Consider the following 14085-nt stretch of genomic DNA (forward strand, 5'->3'; position numbering starts at 1 on the left):
GGAACAGTATCTTGAAACTGAAGATATCCAGTAATTGTTGTGGCCAGTATAATCTCTAGACTTAAATCCCATAGAACATGTGTGGGACGCCCATGGGAGGGGCATTGAACACCGATAGCAACTGCCTTCGTATTTCCTCAGCTAAAAGGGATCATATTAATGTTATGTAACCATAACATTAATAGGGCACTTATTTCTGTTGATACAGTATTAATACTATGTCTACTTCTTTGATGTGATTTTTAGCAGTAAATATAATAATAATAATGTTTTTGTTAATTTTGTCGAGCAATGTAGTATCATGTGACTGGCCAGATAGCAATAGAACAGCAGTACTCTAACGCCTGTTGGCATTTAGTCCTCGTTTCATGCAACTGTCTGTTAATTTTTCTGTATTTACTCTCAGGATATAATGAGATACTCATTGCAAAATACGTATTTATGTGTAATACTTTATTCTTCTTTCCGTAAATTACGTGTGTAGTCAGTTGATCATTTATTATATCATTTTCGAAGGTAGTAATTTCTGATAATTATATTAAAAACGCAGTCTTTTCTTATTTAAGTTGGTGTAGATGATGATGGTAGTGGCAGTTCGCTGTAGTTGGTGGATTTATTAAGTGGTGGAGAAGGTGAGTTGTAGAGTAGGTGCCCTCCCTCGATGATTCTTTGAACTCTTTGGAGGTGTCCAGCAAAAAAAAAAAAAAAAAGTACATTTTTCAGTGTTTTAAAAACGCATAGCTATTACATTATTACAATTTAATTTACACCGCTGCCACCGTAAATAGTGTACCCGGTTAAAATATCCTTGTTTAAGAAGCTTTTTAGCATGACTTGGTATTATAGCACTTAAAGACACGATCTTCTAAGACTCCTGATATTGAAATAAATTAAGAATATTAACCAAAGTAAAGAACCAAAAAGCTTCATATAATTATGTTGATATAATTACATAAATAAATATAATTAAATTTAAAAAATCATAATTAAAAAAGCTTCATATAATTATATAAATTGATTTATATAATTAACAATATTAATCCTTTTATGTGAAGAAGGTTAGTTAATGGAATCAATATCTGCTTTATCATAGTTCAAACATTTTCCGTCTGATTAATCCAAGAGGGTATTTGAAAACTTAACAGGGAAATTATTAATTACTATAGGAAATTTTTGAACGCAGGAGGGAAGTATTAATTATATGAAACATGGGGAGCATAATGGGATGGGTTGCACAATTGCTCGCAAGATGGCATTTCTTGGAATAAACTTTTCGTCCGTTTTTATTAAGAGTAATCGTTATTTATTGGGTTTTTGTTAATTTTTCGATAAACATTTTCACAGTAAATATAAAGTGAAATAAATATAAATGTGCATTACATTTGTTAGGCATCAAAAGAGTTATCACGCTGAAGGTATGATGAACATCGTCGTTATGAGCATGATTGTTTTGGAATCAAATATTTGATTATTTATTTTGAAGCGGGGAACGCAAGAGCAGCAATCCTGGGCGTTTGCCGTTGTGCTTTATTTAAAAACAAAAAGAGATGTGACCTCCATAAATGGCATGCACATAGCTCTCAAATGTGATGCGAATGTAGTGTTAGATGATGATAAGAAATTATGTTTAAATTGATTACATTGCAACTTCACAGTGTCGTGGCCAACAACAAAAAAGTGTTTGTTGGAAATTACTCAAGTAACGTAACCAGCAATCACTAAAATAGTTTTTTTTTTTTTTTTGTATGTATGTTATATATGGTTTCCTAAATTTTCCAACTTTTGGAAGCTTCTTCAAATAATCCAGATTAAACAATGAATGGAGCTGCTACAAATTGACAGATTCTGAAGAGGTTCATTGTATAGTTCTGACATTCCATTATATCACTTTGATTCTTCTTCATTCTCAGGTCTCATAAGGTTTTGCTCAGCATTGGTATTTGTGAGAAATTGTGATTAGGTAACCTGCAGCTCAAATTCTTTTTAATACAGAGAACATCAGAAATTAACATTCGCTTTGTTTGTCATCTATGATGATGAAGTATATGTGCTTGTTGTTCATGTAGGTAACTGAGGAAACACACATCATGTCTCTCATAATGGAAAAAACCCACCAATGAAGCTCAACTGCTGCACTATTCCAAAGACCCTGAACTAATAAAGAAGTACCAGTATGGATTCTGTCACTGTCTATAAATATGCTATTTACTCACTTATGTCATGGCATCCATATATGGACAAATACCATGAAAAAGTTGTCGAGTCTCAACTTGCACTTGATATCGCCAAGACTTTTGACTATGTCTGATACAAAAGTTTGTCAAGTATACTCCAGTCATTTGGTCCACCCCATGACCCTGACTTACAGTTGACTGCCACCTTTCTGACTGGACCTATACAACCAGTGCACAGGTCCCACAAGTCCAATACATAGTTTCATCACTGACAACAGCATGTCGTATTCTTTCTTTTATTGAACAAACCTGACAATGCACAAACTGCAACCTCCAGAACCATAACCATCTACCTTAAATTGAGATCTCCAAAATATTATTTCCACATAAAAAAAAAAAAGAATTCTTCTTATCCAGCCTTAGTTTTGACAACATCCAAATCTCTGTGCTTAATGATATATTTTTTTTTTTCATTACCACAAACCTCAAATCTCTCTTGGCACAATATTTTTCAAATACTGTCTCCTTTGCATCCAAAAAAATTAGGTTTCCTTTTGTGCTAGAAGCACTACCTTAACTCCAAACAATTGCTAACTTTATGTAAGTTGCAAATCCATCTACCATTGAATATTGCTTGCACATTTACCATGTGCCCCTGAGAGATTCCTAAACACACTGGACCTTGTACAGATTAATGTGGTATTCAGATTAATTAATGACATATTTTATTAATACATTTCACTCACTTTCAGATAGGTGCTCAGTTTCTGCTGCTTGCATATTCTACAAATACTTCTACAGCCACTGTTAATCAGAATTGAAATCAATAAAATCCCCACTTTGTCAGAATCCATTCAAGCATGTGCAGCAACCAATCAGCACTCTTTCATAGTGCATTTCTGAACTCACAGAACAAATTTCTCCTCCTCTTCATTCCTTCCTTCCACTGTTGCTCTCTAGAACAGTCTGCCATCTCGTGTGTTTCCCATGGATTACAATCAGCAGCTCTTCAAGGACCTTGGAGATATTATAATACCTTCATGGAGGAGGATTCATTGTCAGAGTGCACTCCACTATATCCTTCCTTACCTCCACTACTTAATATGCATACATTCATGACTGAAATTAAAAACAGAACATTTGGTTGCCCTCTTAACTGTTAAAATTCATTAACAGTTTAATGGATTTTAAACTGTTAAAATGCTCCAGAGATCTTCCACCATTTTTGTCACTAGCCTCTAGATCCTTTCTACTGTTTCCACATCTGAAGAAACCCATGTCACCAGCTCTGTGCACAGTAGTCTAGATTTGGTCTTATCAGCTCCTTATAAAGAGGTATAATAACCTGCTTATCTCTGCTCATTAGGGTGATCTTCAGTAAACAAGTAATTCAATGTTTTAGCCACAGTATGCCCTCTAAACTTAGCTCTCTATCTACTCTTTTATATTTGTTGTTTGGTTCCCAAATCCCTGGCATTATGAATTTCCTGGAGTTCATTTCCATCAGTATATGGCACACAGCTGATAATTTTTTTCACATCAAAATGCACAACCTTACTCTTTGTCATATTAAACCAACATCTGTTCTCCTTTGCCTATACTTCCAGTCTGTTTAAATCATCCTGCAAAATTTTAACATTATTTGTATTTCTATCCAATTTTGCATCATTAGCAAACAACTGAATATTTTCCCTCAGAATATTTCCACTGCTTAAGGGAAAATCCAAGTCAGTAATGTTAAACTATAGGCCAGTGTGTGTGTGTATCAAGTGTAGCAGTGAAGGTGTTAAAAAGGTTGATTAGAGAAAGAGAATATAAACTTGAATGGGTGAGAATTGAAATCTTTTGAGAGCACTATATGGGTTTGTCAAGAGGAGATCATGCTTTAGTAACTTTTACATTTTATTATTGGTTTTATAATTGAATGACTAGTGTATTGGATAGGAGATGCTTATATTATGATTTATATGGATTTTGATCAAATATTGCATGATAAACTAATTGAGCAGGATGAAGATGAATAGTTGTTTGGTAGCTTGGTTACAAATGTGTTGACTGATAGGAGCTAGCGAGTTGTAAGTAGTGTCACATAAAAGGAAGGTGACAAGTGGGTATCACCTGGCTCGGTTTTGGGACTACTGTTGTTTAAATTATATATCAGTGATGTAGTTCACAGTGTGAAAGGAGATATTTGGTTGGTTGCTGATGATGCTAAATTAGGAAGAGTGACAGGAAGTTCTGATGTGTTGTTACAAGATAATTTGAATAGGTTGGTGCTTGGGTTGAAGAATGGAGATGTCATTTCATGTTGCTAAGTGTATAGTTATGCGGTTTGGCCAGGAAAGATCGAATGAGGTTTACCATATTGAAGGAATTTTGCTTCAGGAGGTGGAGGAGGCATGGAATCTGGGGATCTTGGCAGATAGTGAACTGAAGTTCAGGGGACACGTTGTGAAAGTTGTAATGATTCTCAATAAACTGCTGGTATAATGCAGAGAAAAACTGACATGTATGAATAAAGAGATGATGGTTTGACTGTATAATTATTCTTATTATGTGACAACTCCAAGGAGTATAGGGATTCATCGAGGGAGGGCACTTTACAGCTCTCCATCTCCACCACTTAATCCATCAACTACACGAACTGCACTACCATCATCTTCATCAACACCTAACACCATGTATTGCCCACCACCACTAATAGTTTTTGTCTGTAAATTGCAAGTGATAACAAGGTCAGTTTGTCTGTATTTGGGATGAAAAATCTGAGTTTACAGCAGAGAAACCCTACTACCTCCATATGAGATGTGCTAATTTGCCTTCAGTTGAAAAAAAAACCATGTAAAGATACCTCTCTTCAAGACAATAATCGAACTTAGGCCTTTTCCTTAAAGGGCATATTGTACCATCATTCTCCCAATCACGCTTGAAGGCTACAAGGCACTAATTAGGACTCATTTGGATTTCTGTGCATACTGATGGTCACCTGGTTATATTGGTGATAAGGAAACATTGGAGAAAGTGCAGAGGCAAATAACTAAGACTGTCAGGACTGGAATATTGGATATGAAGACAGATTTAGGGACTGTGGTCTTCAGAGTTCAGCAAATAGGAGGAGGAGAGATGATATGATTGCGATGTTAAGTTAGTGAGAGGAGCCTATCAAATAGATACAGGAGAATTAATGCATAGGATAATGGGTGAAGCAAGAACACATGGTCATCCCTGGAAACTACAAAAAAACTACAAAAATCTTTGTAAAAAAAAAGATTTTTTTTTTAATTTTGTGGGTGGTTAATGAGTGGAATACATTGACAGAGCGGGTGGTGAGTGTGCCAACATTGAATACCTTCAAGGCAAGGTATGATAGTTATTGTGGTCTGTGAGTTTTTAACCTCCTGTGATGAGTCCTCAGACTCCAGGGAGACTTGGAAGAAAGTTTTTTTTTTTTTTTAGTTGGTTACAAAGTAAATTAATCTTGAAGAAATTATATTCTTGTTTAATCAATTATTCAAGTGCATGCAAACAAGCTTTGTTTTGTGCGAAGTATCTTCACAATTAAGCTACTTGTATATAGAGACTGTTGACTTCACATCATTTGCCTCAGTATCCCATAATGCAAAGCACACTTTCTTTTGAAGATGTATATTGCTCTCAATTTTGGGAGAATTCACTACCCAGACTGGTTTCAACTCTTACTGAGGTCTCATTAGTGGGAGCCAAACCCAGAAGACATATCAAGGTTGAATTGATGTAGAAATCACAGATGAACTTCGAATAATATGAAATATCATTTTGTGTGTAACGATGGTATTCTGCATTACTTGAAATTCCTCTATATTGTCCATATATAAGTAGTAAAGTGGTATATCATCTTTTAGAAAGATTTTTCACTTGGTTATAAGAAAAAGTTAATTATACTTGATAAGAAATTATATTTTTGTTTAATCCTTTAATTCTTTGTAACCAAGTGAAAAAAACTTTCTATACTGTGTCTGATCTGAGGTATTTTGATAGTAATATGATACACCTTTTTATTACTTTTATATGGAAAATATATGACTTCTGTCATAATTCAACCTTAGTATCTTATGGGGTTGCTCTTGCTAGGCCACCCAAAGATAGACTTAAGTTCAAGTCTAGTTGCCAACTGGAGGACTTTTTCTAAGCCTTTCTTCGACCAGTTCCTGAGTTAGTCAATCTCTGACATGGGCAAGCAGGTTTTTTCTCCCTGAAACTCGGGATTTTCATCCTGTAAATTCAGTTAAATTGACTGTAGAACCCACATTATTTCAGGCAGTAACACATCTTTTTTGGGTTAAGTACCAAGAGATGGCAGCACTTGTTTGCCATTCTCTTACTTGGTTGCAACTTATAATTAGTGATAGTCATGAGCCTCCTATTTCTGGCTACCTGTGGAGATTGAACTGCCCACTCAGTTTACAAAATCTAGTTAGTGTTAAACAGTCTCGTCTACTCCCTTATAGGGAGTAGGGAAGACCAGCTGATGCCTTTTATTTCCTATAAGAGAATAAAAGGCATTAGCTGATTGTTAAGGTCAAAACCAGTCTGGGTAGTGAACATTCCCATAATACATAGCAATATACATGTCTGAAAGGGAGTGTACTTTACATTGCAGAATACTGAGGCAATTAAGGTGAAGTCAACAGTCTCTATATACAAGTATCCTAGTTGTTGAAGATAATTCATTTGTGAACTTCGTTTGCTTTCACTTGGATAATGGATTAAACAATAATATACAGGGTGTTCGGGATAAATTTGACATATTTATAATTAATTATATTTTTCCGTAAGTTACATGTATTAACACACACTTCTCTTCATTTAAAAGTTTGGACCCTTCTTCATTCATATACAAGATGTCAGAAAGGATGGATAGCTGGAACCCACCTGAATCATGGAAGAGAATAACTTGTATCATGATGATTCGTGCCCGCCATCAAAATAAGGATATTACGACTGCTGCCCAATGCTCCCTGAATACAGTAAAAACAATCAGGCATGAACTAGAGACTTGCAATGGTGACTACGAGGATGTAGCAAGAAGAAAGATCCCTAGCAGACGATCTGATTGCGTTCATACAGCAGAATTCCTCGCAAATCTGCAGGAACAGGTGTTGAAGAACCCTGGCATTGGAATTCGGGCTTTGTTCGTGGAGTTGCTAACTGTAGTCAAGCCCTGGATAACAAGGGTAGCCAATGGTAGGCCGTATGTATGGCAGCAGGATTCGGCCCCTTGCCACACCTCTGGGAAAAGTCAAAAATGGTTGTCTGAAAATTTCTACGACTTCACCAGTCCAAATGTTTGGCCTCCAAACTCCCCAGACCTTAACCCCATGGATTATTTTGTATGGGGCGCAGTTGAAAAAGACACCAATCACACTTCCAGTAATACAAAAGCCCAGTTAATGGATAAAATTAAAACAGTTTTTGCTGCCCTTCCCAGGGAGACTGTAGCATCAGCTTGTTCGAGGTTCCGAAGCAGAATTGAAGCTGTGATCGATGCTAATGGTGGTTATTTTGAGTAAATCTTGTTGATAGTATTGTAATTAACTCTGCCTGTAATGTTTTTTTGTCAATTCATTAAATTTAATAGATACAAAGAAGATTTTCTTTTTCCTTACGAAACTGTCAAATTTATCCCGAACACCCTGTAAGTTCTTGTATCATTTACTCTGGAAAAGCTTTGCAACCTCTTACACCCCCAAATTCCTGTACCTAAAAAAGCAAAGCAGCAGCAGAACATCAAATTCTATTGTTCACGTTTCTTTCTAGGACAGTCTGCCTGGACAGTCTACAAACATTGTCTACATTAGATAATTTAATCTCACTTGAAGGGATGCTTCTTTAAAAAACACACCGAGTATTGGTTTTCTTTGACATGGAAAAAGCATGTGACACAACTTGGAGGTTTGGAATACTGAAAGACCTATACACTTTGGTCTCAGAGGAAACCTCCCTCTCTTTATTAAACTTTATATATACCACATTCGAATCGGATCAACCTCTTTTTACCCTTTTCTGAGAGGAGGGTGGCCCACAAAGTTCTTTTGCTGTCAGAGTTAAATAGATAACAGAACAACTATAAGTAATGCCCTACATGATTTTACCATTTTTTGTCATTCTTGCAGCATGAGTATTATAAACAAGTTCAGATTTTTACCGCAAAAAAACTGCATTTTTGTTCAAACTTGCTGTTCATCCTGATCCAGAACAAAGATTAGAACTCAGTTGCAGCAGGAGCAAAATTAAAGGTGACACCACAGTTTTGATTCCCAGAGAAACAGGACTTCAATGCTTATCTTGAAAGATAAGCATTAAAGCAAGATGAACATCATTTGTACATTGTACAGCATGAAGGAAAGGAACATCATTTGTACCTTACCTTCCATTTCTTAGAATGCAGACAGATGTTCATTGCTTCACTTATATTGAGCTATCAGATCAAGACTTCATTATGGATCAAGTCTACACTTCCACCAGAGACAGCACACTTTGATGGTTGGATCTATTCTACCATCAAGTTATGAGAACTGTACCTGGAGCATTTCAAACAACACCTATACCTAGGTTTTACATTGCAAATTGAACAACCTTTGTCACTTCAGTGTCAGCAGTTGTCCTTATGTGACCAACATAAAATCCCTGTCAGACCCATCCCACATGGCCAATTTTTGTGTCTGCAGTGGAAAAATTTGTACTATGCCTGTCAGAATGCTTTACCCCCCCCCTTTAGTTTGCAGATCAAAGCATTATTACAAACTGACATCAAGGTAGACAGTACTGCATGGACTCTACTAAATATGCTACCACTGTGGTCCAGCTGCATCTCATCATCCAGTGTCTCCTTATGCAAATTAATTTAACATTTCATTCTCTCCATTTTTCAAGCCATGAGCAGAATACTCTGATTTTGTACCTGTCTATATAGATGATTAAACTGATGCTGGCAGGTGTTTTCTTAGACAGCATAATATCTAATCAGATCCTACATTCTTGTAGGATCTGATTAGATATTATGCTAATTGGATATTATATTAGTAGCTTGCATAAAATGAAATTACATAAAATTGAAATACTACAAAAGATGAATTATTTATAATAAAAATAACTAACACTAAGTTCATTTGGTCATACAGATTTAATACTACTAGTCACCTACAAGTTTTGACATGTAAACCAGTGCCTTCATGTAGGTTTGGATGAACATGCAAATATAAATAAACAACACGCTTTGATTATGAATCAGTATGTTACTAAAAAAATACTAAATGTGTAGGAATCATTACACAATTGTTTGTAGTTGCACCAGAGCACGTGCCTAAAATAGATGTTATGTGTAACGTAGAAAAGACCCTTTACTTTCTACCTAAACCTGTTGCAAATGACATTAGATTAAAGACTGCAATTCTTCTCTTGTCCTCCTAAAAAGAATATCAGCTCCTTAGAAAAAAGAATAAAGATATTATAGTACTCAAGGCTGACAAAGGCAATTCAACTGTGATCTTGAATATGACTGATTATATGTCCAAAATTCCAATTTTACTTTCTGATACCTCTTCTTACTCTCAATTAATTCTGCCCCTACTTGGACAAACCATGTAGAAACTAACAACCTTTTACGCAACATGACTACATAGCCCATGGATCTTATGAAAAAATTGAAATCCATGCATCCATTAACTCCATTTATATGGATCGCCAAAAGTACACAAGACCAATATTCCTCTTCAACTAATCATAGATGGTATTAGCTCACCAACTTATTTGTTATCAAAACATCTTGCTCATCTTCTAAAGGAACACATTAGACACACAGACGCCTATATCAAAAATACATAACACTTTGTAGAAAAACTAGGAGAAATTTCTATCTCATGAACAGACATTCTAGCTAGTCTGGATGTCATATTATTATTTACAAATGTTCTTGTGAATGAAGTTATGGTATTTACAGAGAATCTGTTCCATCAAGACTTCTCTCAACTCTATAAACATTGTCTCAACTCAAATTTTTACCAATGGAATGGAAAAATCTACAAACAACTCTTGGGCCTTGCAATGGAAAACTCCTTGTGCAGACTTATTGATGGAAAAGTTCGAAAATTATGTTATCTACAAATCCTAAGCCATCAATTTGGTGGAGATATGTAGACAACATATTCATAGTATGGAAACACAAGGTAGCTTAGTTATATGATTTTCTGGCATCTATTAACTCCTTCCACCATAAAATCAAATTCATCTTAGAACTTGAGAATGAAGGAAAATTACCTTTTCTAGACATTTTAATTATGAAACAAGCAGATGAAGGCATTTTTCTTAGTGTGTGTACCGTAAGCCAACCCACACAGGTCGTTATCTACATTTCTTCTCGTTGCACCATATTTCACAAAAATTGGGCATTGTACATATGCTGAAAAAGAGGGTCTCTATTATAAGAGATGAAGGAACACTAACAGAAGAATTACATTCTATTTGCCAACTGTCATCAGCAATGGATATCCTAAAAAAATAGCAAAAAGAATTCTACTCTCTAATCTCTTTCTACTACAAATCCATGACATTCATTACCAAACTTTAATTTCCATCCCTTTTGTTGGTGAACTTTTGCAAAAATTGCTAATCTCATGACATTAGAGTAGCCTTCAAACCAATTATGACAGTACAAAATCTGCTATGCTCACCCAAGGACCACAACTCTTTCAACAAACATCCTGGAGTTCACAACAACCCATGTTCTTGTGGCCTTAATTACATAGGACAAACTTAGAGAAGTTTAGAAACATATTAGAACAACAGAGAGGACAGTTCAGAGTTGGCATTCCATTTCTCCAACACTCACCACAACATTGAATGGGATAAGAGCTCCATGCCATACATAGAAGCAGCTCCTACAACATAAAAGAGGTTACAGTGGTAATCCACTCATAGGGTACCTTGAACAGAAACCAAGGGATGATTCTGTGTGACATTTGGAAGTCACTCATCAGTCTCTAAATACATCAGAGTTTAATTTCTCTGCTAACTATCAGACGCACCTGCTGAACAATGATTGACAATGTGCCAGCATCCACGTTTCACATGTTTCTATTGTACTTGTGTAATGGTTCCCACACATTTTGTATTTTTTTTTTTTTTAGTAATGTATTGATTCATAATCAAAGCTTGTTGTTTATTTATATTTTTATGTTCATCCAAACCCAGATGAAACCATTAGTTTACGTGGTGAAACTAGTAGTATGAAATCTGTATGACCAATGAACCCAGTGTTAGTTATTTTTATTACATTAGTTTTGTGGTCAAAAATAACATATTTATTATGAATTATTTATAACTAGTCAAGATATATCTAACTTTTTCTTCAGGTGCTTTAAAGTTTGGTATGCCAACATCCTCTGCTTTTCTGGATCCAATATTTGTTCTCCTGATATCAAGACACATTATATGAAGGGAAATGAAGCTGCAGGTTCTGCAGCTAGGTTAGCTCATTTCCTAAAATTCCATCATCTGCCTGTTCTCCTAAATAAACAAGCAGATTATAAGACAGAAATTATCCCAGTGCCAAACATCATGGAACAGGTAGACCAACAACAAACTATACCAAATTAAGCCCTGAAGTTAAACTTTGACAGTGCAATACACATAGGGTTTGTAGAATGGAAGTTTTTCTTGCTTTGTTTTGTGTAGTTATACTTATCTCACACTCTTTCTGTTCAGGGATGATGACCTATGTGAGTATTATTCATCAGTTCTTATAGCCCATATTCTAATAGACTGACTGCCTTGATTAGTTAATGAACACATCCAGCTTTTTATTGCTTTACCAGTCTGCCTGAGCCTTATACACTGTGGCAGATTTTATAATACCTACCAGATTTATTTGCGATTTATAATTTTTACAGCATATTAATTTACATAACCTTCACATAATAGGTATCACGTAATAATAATCATAATAACCTCCTCTAACTTAACAGATATATGATTTTATTGATATATAACTTTAATTTTTTATATAAAGACTTTTTATATGTTTTAATAATATTCATGTTTATACATATTTAAACATGGACCTGGCATATAGTTGTAGTGCAATTAGTGCCTCCATAGCACAATTGGAAGAACAATGATACATTGCACCCTTCGATTGGAAAAGGCCTAAGTTTGATTCTCGTTGTGATGAGAGGAATTTGTATAGGTTTTTTTTCAATTGAAGGTGAGTTAGCTAATCTCATATGGAGTAGCAGGGTTTCTTCTACTGAAAACTTGGGTTTTTCATTCTTCATACAAACAAATCAACCTAGAGAACACACACAATTTACAGGCAATAAAATATTAGTGGTGGTGGGCAGTAGATGGCATTGGTGTAGATGATGGTGGTAGTGACAGTTTACTGTAGCTGGGGGATTAAGTGGTGCAGATGAAGAGTTGTAGAGTAGGTGCCCTCCCTCAGTGAGTCTTTGGACTTCTTGGAGGCATCATGTAATAATAATAACTTCCTTTAAATTAACAGATATATGATTTTATTGATATAACTTAAATTTTTTATATAAAGACTTTTTATGTTTTAATAATATTCATGTTTATACATGTTTAAACACTGCCTTGGTACATTATAGCCATAGTTGCTGATGCACCATATAAAATAAAACAACCCAGCAGTAGAAGAACTCAGAAATCCACACAATTTTATGCATCAGTCATATAAACATATGCATCTTATCAATAACATAACACCAATCAAAGTTGCAAATTTTTATCTAATAACTACCACTTTTCACATTAATAGAGACAGAGCTATCTACATGTGCAGCAACACTTTACATATCAAACATAAATTAACAGTCACTGAAAACCCAGACTCGAACAAGCTGCTTAGATTGAATCTGTGAAATTTTTTGAAAATTTAAAGCATTATAAAACTGAGAAAACATCTTGTTTAAAAAACCAAAATATAACTTCTTAATGATAAAATGATGTTATCAAAAGTGAAAAAATGTCCTTATATTAATATTCTTATGAAATACTTCAAAATTGAAATAATTGTTTATATTTGAAATGGTTAAACTGAAGTGATAAAAGCAGTCAGACAGGATGAGGAAAATTTTTATGCTAATAAGTGTGAAGAGATAGAATTCCAGGTGAAGAAGCACAATTACAAAAGTATGTTTCATTTAGTTTGTGACCTAAATTTAAAATTAAACCCAAAGTAAATATCTTCAAAAGACAGGAACAGAGCAGTACTAACAAAGAACTGGCAATCAAAAACAGATGGAAAGAGGTACTGTGAGGAACTGCCCAGCAGAGAATATAAGGGAAATTTGGAGGTGCCTTCTTACCAAGAAAATTTCGATTTTTTAACCTCCTCCACTTAGGCATGAGATTGAAGGAGCAATTAAACAGCTTAACATTAAGGCCCTGGGTACAGAGTTATTTAAGGCCACAGGGGATGGAAGGATAAGAGTGTTTCATAGATTGATTACAAAGATATGGGAGATAGGATCATGGCCTAGAGATGGAAAGAAGTTGATCTTCATACTGGTACAAGAAGGGAGATATGAAGGATTTCAAGAACTATAGAACTATTTATTTCCCATGCAAGCAAGATTTTATTAAAGATCATGCTTGTTTGCTTGAGGCAGACATGCATGAGGAACAAACAGGTTTTAGGCAAGAAAGGATACCAGAGATCAGATACTTTGCCTTCAACAGATTATTGAAAAATATAAAGAATTTAGACTCCCTATGGTAATGTGTTTCATAGACTACTCCAGAGCATTTGACTGTGTTCAGCATGTGAAATTGTGTGAAATAATAAAATTCATTGGTTTCCTCAACACATTATCAGGTTGACAGCTAACTTGTATAGTGAGCAGGCAGCCACAAT

General features: G+C 35.1%; 1 protein-coding gene across 4 annotated transcripts in view; it reads left to right on the forward strand.

The window, feature by feature from the left end:
• The first annotated feature begins 1232 nt into the window (after positions 1–1232).
• LOC150101315 (uncharacterized) overlaps positions 1233–14085 on the forward strand; it is a 338578-nt gene continuing 325725 nt past the window's right edge. For 3 of the 4 annotated variants that reach the window (XM_090400991.1, XM_090400992.1, XM_090400989.1), the window contains exon 1: positions 1240–1415. The gene's annotated coding sequence lies outside the window, so the exon portion shown is untranslated. Of the gene's footprint in view, positions 1416–14085 lie in introns of all 4 variants that reach the window. The other variant, XM_090400990.1, reaches the window with a different exon arrangement.

The sequence above is a fragment of the Typopeltis vanoorti genome, chromosome 11 (assembly GCF_054136105.1).
Source record: "Typopeltis vanoorti isolate ZY-2024b chromosome 11, IOZ_Tvanoo_1.0, whole genome shotgun sequence".
Taxonomy (NCBI): Eukaryota; Metazoa; Arthropoda; class Arachnida; order Uropygi; family Thelyphonidae; genus Typopeltis; species Typopeltis vanoorti.